This window comes from Piliocolobus tephrosceles, chromosome 10 (assembly GCF_002776525.5).
Source record: "Piliocolobus tephrosceles isolate RC106 chromosome 10, ASM277652v3, whole genome shotgun sequence".
Lineage (NCBI taxonomy): Eukaryota > Metazoa > Chordata > Mammalia > Primates > Cercopithecidae > Piliocolobus > Piliocolobus tephrosceles.
In genome coordinates, this window is record NC_045443.1 from 99,409,050 (window position 1) to 99,418,743 (window position 9,694).

The 9,694-nt window shown below is 42.8% G+C and overlaps 1 pseudogene; it reads left to right on the forward strand.

The window, feature by feature from the left end:
* Positions 1-4,583: 4,583 nt before the first annotated feature.
* Positions 4,584-5,414, forward strand: LOC111540051 (annotated as a pseudogene).
* Positions 5,415-9,694: the final 4,280 nt, after the last annotated feature.

The following is a 9,694-nucleotide window of genomic DNA, read 5'->3' on the forward strand; positions in this document are numbered from 1 at the left end:
CTTCCTCTCCATCCCTGTTTTAGCTAATCCTCAATTTGGTCCAGTGTCTGAGCCCTGACTCTGGAGTCAAGTCCCATCTCCTACCTCAGTACTACAATTTGTTTATCCATTCATGAGTTGGTGAGCATCTGAGTTGTTTCCAGTTTATGGCTATTATAAATAAAGCTGCTATATACATTCACATACACATCTTTGTGTGGACACATTCTTTCATCGTTGGGTAAATAATAATGAGTGGGCCCGGTGCGGTGGCTCACGCCTGTAATTCCAACTCCTTGAGAGGCCAAGGTGGGTGGATTATTTGTGGTCAGGAGTTTGAGACTAGCCTGGCCAACATGGTGAAACCCCACTTCTACTAAAAATACAAAAATTAGCAGGGTGTAGTGGTAAGCACATGTAGTCCCAGCTACTCAGGAGGCTGAGGCAGAAGAATTGCTTGAACCCAGGAGATGGGGATTGCAGTGAGCTGAGATTGCATCACTGCACTCCAGTGTGGGTGACGGAGCAAGACTCTGTCTCAAATGTCTCAAATAATAATAATAATAATAATAATTAATAGTGGGATGACTGGATTATATGGTAAGTGTATGTTTAACTTAATGTGATGTTGCCAAATGGTTTTTTCCAAAGCATCTATATCATTGCATTATAATCAGTGGTATAAAGGAGTTCCAGTTCCTTCATCTCTTTGCCAGTGTTTGATATATTACTTAGTACATAGTGACATCCCATTGTAGTTTCACTCTGCATTTCCTTATACACTAATGAGGCTGAGCATCTCTTAATGTGCATATGTGCCACCTGTACAATTTCTTTAGTGTAGTGTCTGCTGAAATCTTGTCAACATTTTTTCTTGGTTGTTTGTTCTTCTTATTGAATTTTGACAGTCCTTTATATATTCTGACTATAGGTCCTTCATCATTTCTGTGTTTTATAAATATTACCTCTCACTTATGGCTTGTCTTTTCATTACCATTTTTTTTTGAGACAGTCTTATTTTATTTTATTTTTTGAGACAGAGTCTTGCTCTGTTGCCCAGGCTGGAGTGCAGTGGCACCATCTCAGCCCACTGCAACCTCCACCTCCTAGATTCAAGTGGTTTTCCTGCCTCAGTCTCCTGAGTAGCTGGCATTACAGGCATGCGTCACAACACTTGGCTAATTTTTGTATTTTTAGTAGAGACGGGGTTTCACCATTTTGGTCAGGCTGGTCTTGAACTCCTGACCTCATGATCCACCCACCTCAGCCTCCCAAAGTGCTGGGATTACAGGTGTGAGCCACTGCACCTGGCCTTTTTTTTTTTTTTTTTGAAATAGAGTCTTGCTCTGTCACAGGCTGGGGTGCAGTAGCATGATCTTGGCTCACTTAAATGTCTGTCTCCCAGGTTCAAGCAATGCTCGTGCCTTAGCCTCCTAAGTAGCTGGGATTACAGGCATGCACCACCATGCCCAGGTAATTTTTGTATTTTTAGTGGAGACAGGGTTTCACCATGTTAGCCAGGCTGGTCTCGAACTCCTGGCCTCAAGAGATCTGCCCACCTTGGCCTCCAAAAGTGCTGGGATTACAGGTGTGAGCCACCACACCCAGCTCAAGACAGGGTCTTGCTATGTTGTTCAGGCTGAACTTGAACTCCTGGCCTCAAGCGCTCCTTCAACCACAGCCTCACAAAGTGCTGGGATTACAGATGTGAGCCACTGTGCCAGGCAATCCAGCATGTTTTATTGAAAAGTTTTTCCGGCTGGGCGCAGTGGGTCATACCTGTAATCCCAGCACTTTGAGGGCCCAGGTGGGCAGGAGTTCGAGGCCAGCCTCAGCCAAATGACCTGAGATCGGGAGTTCGAGGCCAGCCTAGCCAAACATGGTGAAACTCCACCTCTACTAAAAACACAAAAATTAGCTGGGCATGTTGGCACACGCCTGTAATCCCAGCTACTTGGGAGGCTGAGGCAGGAGAATCGCTTGAACCTGGGAGGCAGAGGTTGCAGTGAGCTGAGGTCACACCATTGCACTCCAGCCTGGGCAACACGCAAGACTCCGTCTCAAAAAAAAAGAAAAGAAAAGATTTTTTTTCACACACATATGTGTGTGTGTGTGTGTGTGTGTGTGTGTGTGTGTATACATAGAGGGAGAGAGAGAGAGAGAGAGATAAGATCTAACTGTGTTGCCCAGGCTGGTCTTGAATCCTTGGCCGCAAGCAATCCTGACTTGGCCTCCCAAAGTCCTGGGATTACAAGCATGAGCCACTGCACCCAGCCTGTCAACTTTTAAAATGCTGCTATTTATACCTTGTTTTATTTATCCTGCTAGCTATACATGTGTTTCTTATATTTACATTTGTAAAATTACATTTTTATCAGGTTTAGAAGCCATTATTTGTTCAAATATTGACTTTCTTCTCTCAGTTTATTCTCTCCGTCTCAGTCTCCATTAATACATATTAGTTCTTCCTTTCCTCCATACTTCTTTATCTTTTTTCATATTTTCCATTGGTTTCTTTGTGCTCTGTTCCATATAATTTCTTCAGGTTTATATCCCAGTTTAATTCTCTCTTTGGCTATGTCTAATTTATTGTTTGATCCATCCACTGTAAATTTTGTCAAATATATACATTTGACAAAATATAAATATATATTTTAAAAATATAAATATAAATATTATAACTATAAATATAATAAATATGATATAAATATAAATATATAATAAATATAATACATAAATATACATATACATACAAAATATGGGCTTTTTTTTAGATAGTATCTCACTTTGTTGCCCAGGCTGGAGTGCAGTGGCACAATTATGGCTCACTGCAGCCCTGACCTCCTGGACTCAAGCAATCCTCCCACCCCAGCCTCCTGAGTAGCTGGGATTACAGGTGCACTCCACCACACCTGGCTAATTTTTCAATTTTTTGTAGAGACAGGTTCTCCCTATGTTGCCTAGGCTCATCTCAAACTCCTGGGCTCAAGGAGTTTGAGCCTTGATCTCCTTCAGCCTTGGCCTCCCAAAAAGATAAGATTACAGGTATGAGCCACCACACCCAGCCAATTGTATATTTTTATTTCCAGAAGCTGTGTTTGATTCCTTTAAAATATTTCTAAACATTTTATAAGATGCTTTTTTCCTTGCTCATTTCTGTGATTCCATCCTTTATTTCTTTAAATTATTTTATTCTTCAATATTTTTTACTTTGTATACGTGTATTCAATATCTGAAGTCTTTGTGGGTCTACATTTGCTTTTATTGTTGCTATTGACTTTTATTATATTGGCTTGTTACCTTATGTATTTGTCTGCATTTTTTTTCTTTTTTTTTTTTTGAGATAGGGTCTCACTCTGTGGCCTAGGCTGGAGTGCAGTGGCCTTGATCTCGGCTCATTGCAACCTCTGCCTCCCAGGTTCAAGCAATTCTCCTGCCTCAACCTTCAGAATAGCTGGGTCTACAGGCATGTGCCACCACACCCGGCTAATTTTTGTATTTTTAGTAGAGAAGGGGTTTTACCATGTGGGCTAGGCTGGTCTCGAACTCCTGACCTCAGGTTTTCCACCCACCTTGGCCTCTCAAATTGCTGAGATTACAGGCATGAGCCATCGCGCCCGGCTACCTTATTTATTTGGAAGAGCTGTTTCAAAGTTCATTTTTGGTTGATTTCAGTCTGAGTGACCTTTGGTAACTATATAAAGATGTGGATATTGCCACTCCACCCTTCATCCCAGAAGATTTAATTGTTTTCTTGTGCTGGGAACAAGGTTTGTTAACAATGTTACATGGTCTTAGATCGGATCCCTTTGAGAATCCCTGCTCAGTGTGAAATTCTCAGATTTCATTATTTCACCTTGACCCTGACCCCAAGTCTACTTTGCTAATAGTTTGCAGTGATTATTTTGGAATGTTACCATGGGACAATCTCATTTCTTACATGTCCTTGCTACTTACTGTTCCCTGTATTAGCCTTAACTCACTTTTAAGGATCTTAGGGAACTTCTGAGACCTTCTTTACAGCCATTCAAATAAATTAAATAATCTCTTTGGGCTAATGTTTTTTTTTTTTTTTTTTTTGAGATGGAGTCGTGCACTGTCACCCGGGCTGGAGTGCAGTGGCACAATCTCGGCTTACTGCAACCTCTGCCTCCGGGATTGAAGCAATTCTCCTGCCTCAGCTTCCCGAGTAGCTGGAATTACAGGCGCCCACCACCATGCCGGGCTAATTTTTTGTAGTTTTAGTAGAGATGGGGTTTCACTATGTTGGCCAGGCTGGCCTGAAACTCCTGACGTCGTGATCCAGCCGCCTTGGACTCCCAAAGTGCTGGGATTACAGGCGTGAGCCACCGAGCCCAGCCTCTTTGGGCTAAATGTTAACACACTTATGAGACATTTATATTTTTTCTTTTGTGAATTTCTTGAGTTGTGTAATTTATGATTTTTCTCAATGTTCTGTACTTCGTATTTTCCATCTAGTCTCGAATGTTTCGTAAGCATGATTTCAGGCCCTCCCTATAAGCCACACTTGGGGATGTCCTGGGCCACGACTCTTCCTTCCACGCCGCCTGGGCCAGGAAGCGCCTCTCCAATGTGGGTGATGGATGTTCAGATTGCAGGACCACTTCTGGTGCTGCTCCTGAGCGCACAGTGCGAGACACCGAGGCCCTCAGTGAGCCGGGGCCGCAGGGCCGGCTGCCAAGGCTGGTGATATGATCAACAACTCCGTCTCCGGCCCCTCCCTGCTGGCGGTCTGTGGGGCCCTGGACACTGACCCTGTCCCCGGGGGCCGCAGCGCTAGGATGAGCAGCCCCGGGCCCGGAGGCCTCCACACCAGCACCTGGCATCATTGCCTGGTGCAGAGGAGCTTCGTGCTCTTCTCAGCAGGGGCAGTCCTAGCCCTGGTGCTTAACCTGCTGCAGATCCAGAAGAATGTCACCCTCTTCCCAGAGGAGGTGATAGCCACCATCTTTTTCTCTGCCTGATAGGTCCCTCCCTGCTGCAGGACAGCAGCTGCTGTTGTTGATTTACTGTACCCTGTATCGACAGTCACCTCGGAGAACTCCACAAATTTAAGAGAATGGGCCAGTGTCATGCGCTGCATAGCAGCTTTTGTTGGCATTAACCAAGCCAGTGCCAAATTGGATTTTGTCAATAAAGTCCAGCTGTCCTTGACTTTAACAGCCCTGTCTTAGGGCTTTTGGTGGACATTTGATGGTTCAAGAAGTGGCCTGGAGCTTGGGATTACCATAGCCTTTCTAGCTACTCTGATCAGTCAGTTGCCGTTTGTAATGGTGTGTATGAGTCCACATCCCCAGGTTTCCTCTACGTTCGTTCTTGGTTCCCACGTTTAATCTTTCTCAGGGGGTGTCACAGTGGGAAGCATATGACGACAGTTAGCTATGGGTGTCCCTGAAAAGCCACATAGTGATTGAGTCTTCAAAACCACCGATTCTGAAGAGTAAGTAAGATTTGGGAAGAAAATCTGATTGTGGATTATGACAAAAATTATCTTTTTTGTTAAATAATCTATTTAGATTGGGCTGACTGCACAAATGACTCATGGAAAAAGATGTTCAACGGTGAAGTGGAGAAAATAACTACTTACCTTGAAGTCCTACCTTGACTGACTGCGCTAGTGCCTCTCTGTGCCCTGGAACATTCTGCCAAGGTTGTGTAGGTTCAGGCAGGTGGCAGTTTCCTGAGTGTTAGATTTCATTCATGATTAAAACAAGATGCCATATTTCAAAACCTTGAACTAAGACTCAGTTACCAACTATGAGTTTTCTATCACTGCCCAACGGAGATGGGTTGGTGGTGCTTAACAAAGATGAAGTATGGCATAATAGGAATAACATTTATCCAAAATATTTTTAAAAATAAGTTTATGTGGCTAGGTGCAGTGGCTCATGCCCGTAGTCCTAGCACTTTGGGAGGCCGAGGCGGGTGGATCGCCTGAGGTTAGGAGTTCGAGACCAGCCTGGCCAACATGGTGAAACCCCCTCTCTAAGAAAAATTCAAAAATTAGCCAGGCATGGTGGCGGGCACCTGAAATCCCAGCTACTTGGGAGGCTGAGGCGGGAGAATCGCTTGAACCTGGGAGGTGGAGGTTGCGGTGAGCTGAGGTTGTGCCATTGCATTCCAGCCTATGCAACAAGAGCCAAACTCTGTCTAAAAAAAAAAAAAAAAAAAAGTTTGTGTTGAAGAAGGAGAAGGAGAAAAAGAGGAAGAGGAAGAGGAAGGAGAAGAAGAAGAGGAGGAGGAGGAGGAAGAAGAAAAGAAGCAGCAGTGAGTATAGAAAGGTCCTGCAGTGAGTATAGAAAGTAGGGTTGCAGCGTGGCCACACTTCATGATGTCTCTCGTTCATGCTATGGTGATGTGCTTACATGGTCACATGTGTACATATCACCAGTGAGTCAACTGTGCGTTTCATTCCACCCATGGAAGTTTGTATAGACAATCTTACTGAGCAAAAGGCAATGAAAAGTCATGGTTCTACACTGTGGTATATTGGAATTTTCACCCCAGTTTATGAAGTTTATTTTCAAATCCATAATCATCTAAGAATGAATACCTATCTGCCATGTATTACAATCTTAGTGGGCCAAAATGGTTTGTTTCTTTGTTACTCCAGAAGGGAGATGACTGTTTTTTTTCCACAGCCCTATGGAATTTGCAATCTGTGATTGCTTTGTAAAAAGGAGAGTGCATATGTCACTGCATTAAACATGTAGTGTTTCCAAATATTCTATGATATTGGTGAGCACAATGGTGAGCACAATTTAATGGCATAGACCATACTAGACCTAATTTGCAAGTATTGGATCTTAAACTTCAAGTGCAATGTATATGAAAACCAAGCTGAGCTTTGTGACTCTTAAATAGTTATTTTTTTAACGTGTGAGATGTTCAAGAGAAGGATTCTCCATTACTTTCAGTGCTTCATGGAGGAAACTCAGCAATGGTTTCTTTCAGTTGTGAAGTTCCTTTCGTGTTATACCCTCCACTGAACCCTCCACCTTTGAAGTACTCCAGTTTTGTGGGTTTGTTAATTTTTATCTACAAATTTACCTTGTTGTATTTTGCAATTTAAATGTTTTTGGTTTGTTTTAAAATCTGAGAAAGTGGCCTGATTAAAAAACTCATTTTACATAGAAGTCACCAGTCAGTAGAACAAAAACTTAGACTAACTTGCCTATGAGTGTTGATCTATGTATTTGGTTTCATGTATGTGATGATCCTTTTTGGGGTTGTTTTTTGCTTTGTTTCGAGGGATCTTGGAGTAAATTTCAGGTTCCTGAAGCTAATTTGTTTTAGAGGAATTTTGTTTTAAAAAATAAGATTATTGGCTGGGTGTGGTGGCTCACGCCTGTAATCCCAGCACTTTGGGAGGCTGAGGCGGCTGGATCACGTGGTCAGGAGATCAAGACCATCCTGGTTAACATGGTGAAAACCCGTCTCTATTAAAAATACAAAAAAATTAGCTGGGCATGGTGGTGGGCACCTGTGGTCCCAGCTACTCAGGAGGCTGAGGCAGGAGAATGGTGTGAAGCCAGGAGGCGGAGCTTGCAGTGAGCCAAGATCCCACCACTGCACTCCAGCCTGGACGACTGAGGGAGACTCCATCTCAACAAAAAGAAAGATCATTCTGAACTTTGGATTGGTCTTTTATGCATTTTCTGAAAATGAAAACAATTAATTAGTTATGTGAAAAAAATTTCCAATTAAGAAGTCAGGATTTTATGAAAAACCAGAAGTTAGTAGATGAAGGCATCTAACTTTAAGTGAATCTTTAAAACATACTGGATCATGCACAAACAATGTCTTTGAACTGGAAATAAATCTATATCTGTTAGAAATAATGTAGCCTAAGAAATGTAAATTTGGCCAGGCATGGTGGCTCACACCTGTAATCCCAGCACTTTGGGAGGCCAAGGCAGGTGGATCACCTGAGGTCAGGCGTTCGAGACTAGCCTGGCCAACACAGTGAAACCCCGTCTCTACTGAAAATATACAAAAGTTAGCTGGGCATGGTGGCATGCTCCTGTAATCCCAGCTACTAGAGAGGCTGAGGCAGGAGAATCGCTTGAACATGGGAGGTGGAGGTTGCAGTGAGCTGAGATCGTACCACTGTACTGCAACCTGGGTTACAGAGCAAGACTCTATCTCAAAAAAAAAAAAAAAAAGAAAAGAAAAGAAAAAAGAAAAAGAAAATCCAAAACCAATTAAAGCCTTATTTTGAAGAATGACAAATCTAGATTCTATTTTTAAAATTTGTGTTTTTGTGGCTTGTTTTGAGACAGGGTCTCACTCTGTCACCCAGGCTGGGATGCAGCGGTTTGATCTCAGCTCACTGGAACCTCTGCCTCCTAAGCTCCAGTGATCCTGCCATCTCAGCCTCCCACATAGCTAGGAATATAGGCATGTGCCTCCATGCTCCGCTAATTTCTTGTGTGTGTGTGTGTGTGTGTGTGTGTGGTGTGTGGTGCGTGTTCATTTTTCTAGAGATGGGGTCTCAGTGTGTCGCCCAGCCTGGTCTGGAACTCTTGGGCTCAAGCGATCTGCCCACCTGGGCTTCCCAAAGTGCTAGGCTTATAGGTATGAGCCACCACATCCCGCCCTGAAAAAATGTTTGAAACTCATATATGTTTAAGTGTGTGATGTATCTATTATTAAATTAAACACTAAAAGACAAAGACAAACAACACATGGTAATGCCTCAGGACTCCAAATCTCAGTGTCAACTCAGCCCGTGTTGAACGGTCCTTGAATGCCTCTGGGTATTCTTCTTTCCCCAGTGCCCAGCTACTTCAGTAAATGACCACTGGTCTTTTTGATAAAGGACTGAAAATCATTACAGAATATACTCAAGATGATGTTTCAGGGTTCTTTATTCTGGTGAACTGGCCACCTCTTCAGTCCCGCAGTACCAGGACTGAAAATTGACTTCGGTTCAACATCAGGGCAAGAGATCCTGATTTTCTTTTGGGTGACCACTCCCAATTTTGTCAAATGCAGTTTATTAACCATTATACACCTATTGCTAAGCCCAGGGACTGACACATAGTAAGTACTCAAAAATATTTGTTGAGTGAGTGAATGATGCTTGGAATTTCAGAGACATAAAAGTTTAGGGTGGTATACAAAACCTCAATCAATCAGTGATTATTGAAATGTTTATTGTTTCATTAAGTATTCTACTTGACCTACAGTGAAAATATAGAGACCTACAGGGAAACATAAAAAACATAGCCTCTGGAATCAATCCATGTGATTTGATATCAAGTCTCGTCTTATCATTTCTAAGTCTCAGTTTCCTCATGTGTAAAGTGGGTATAAATAATAACTTACAAGGCTGCTGTGTGGATCACATGAGATAATGCACATAAAGATCTCATCATGGTGCCTGATACATAGCAAGTGTTATAAGGCTAAAATTTTATTTATTCATTTTGTTATTTTATTATTATTAGTTTTTGAGACAGTGTTCCTCCGTCACCCAGGCTGAAGTGCAGTGGTGTGATCTCAGCTCACTGAAACCTCTGCTTCCCGGGTTCAAGCGATTCTCCTGCCTCAGCCTTCTGTGTAGCTGGGATCACAGGCCTGCACCCCCATGCCTAGCCAATTTTTTTTTTTTTTGAGATGGAGTTTCGCTCTTTGTTGCCCAGGTTGGAGTACAGTGGTGCAATCTCTGCTCACTGCAACCTCTGCCTCC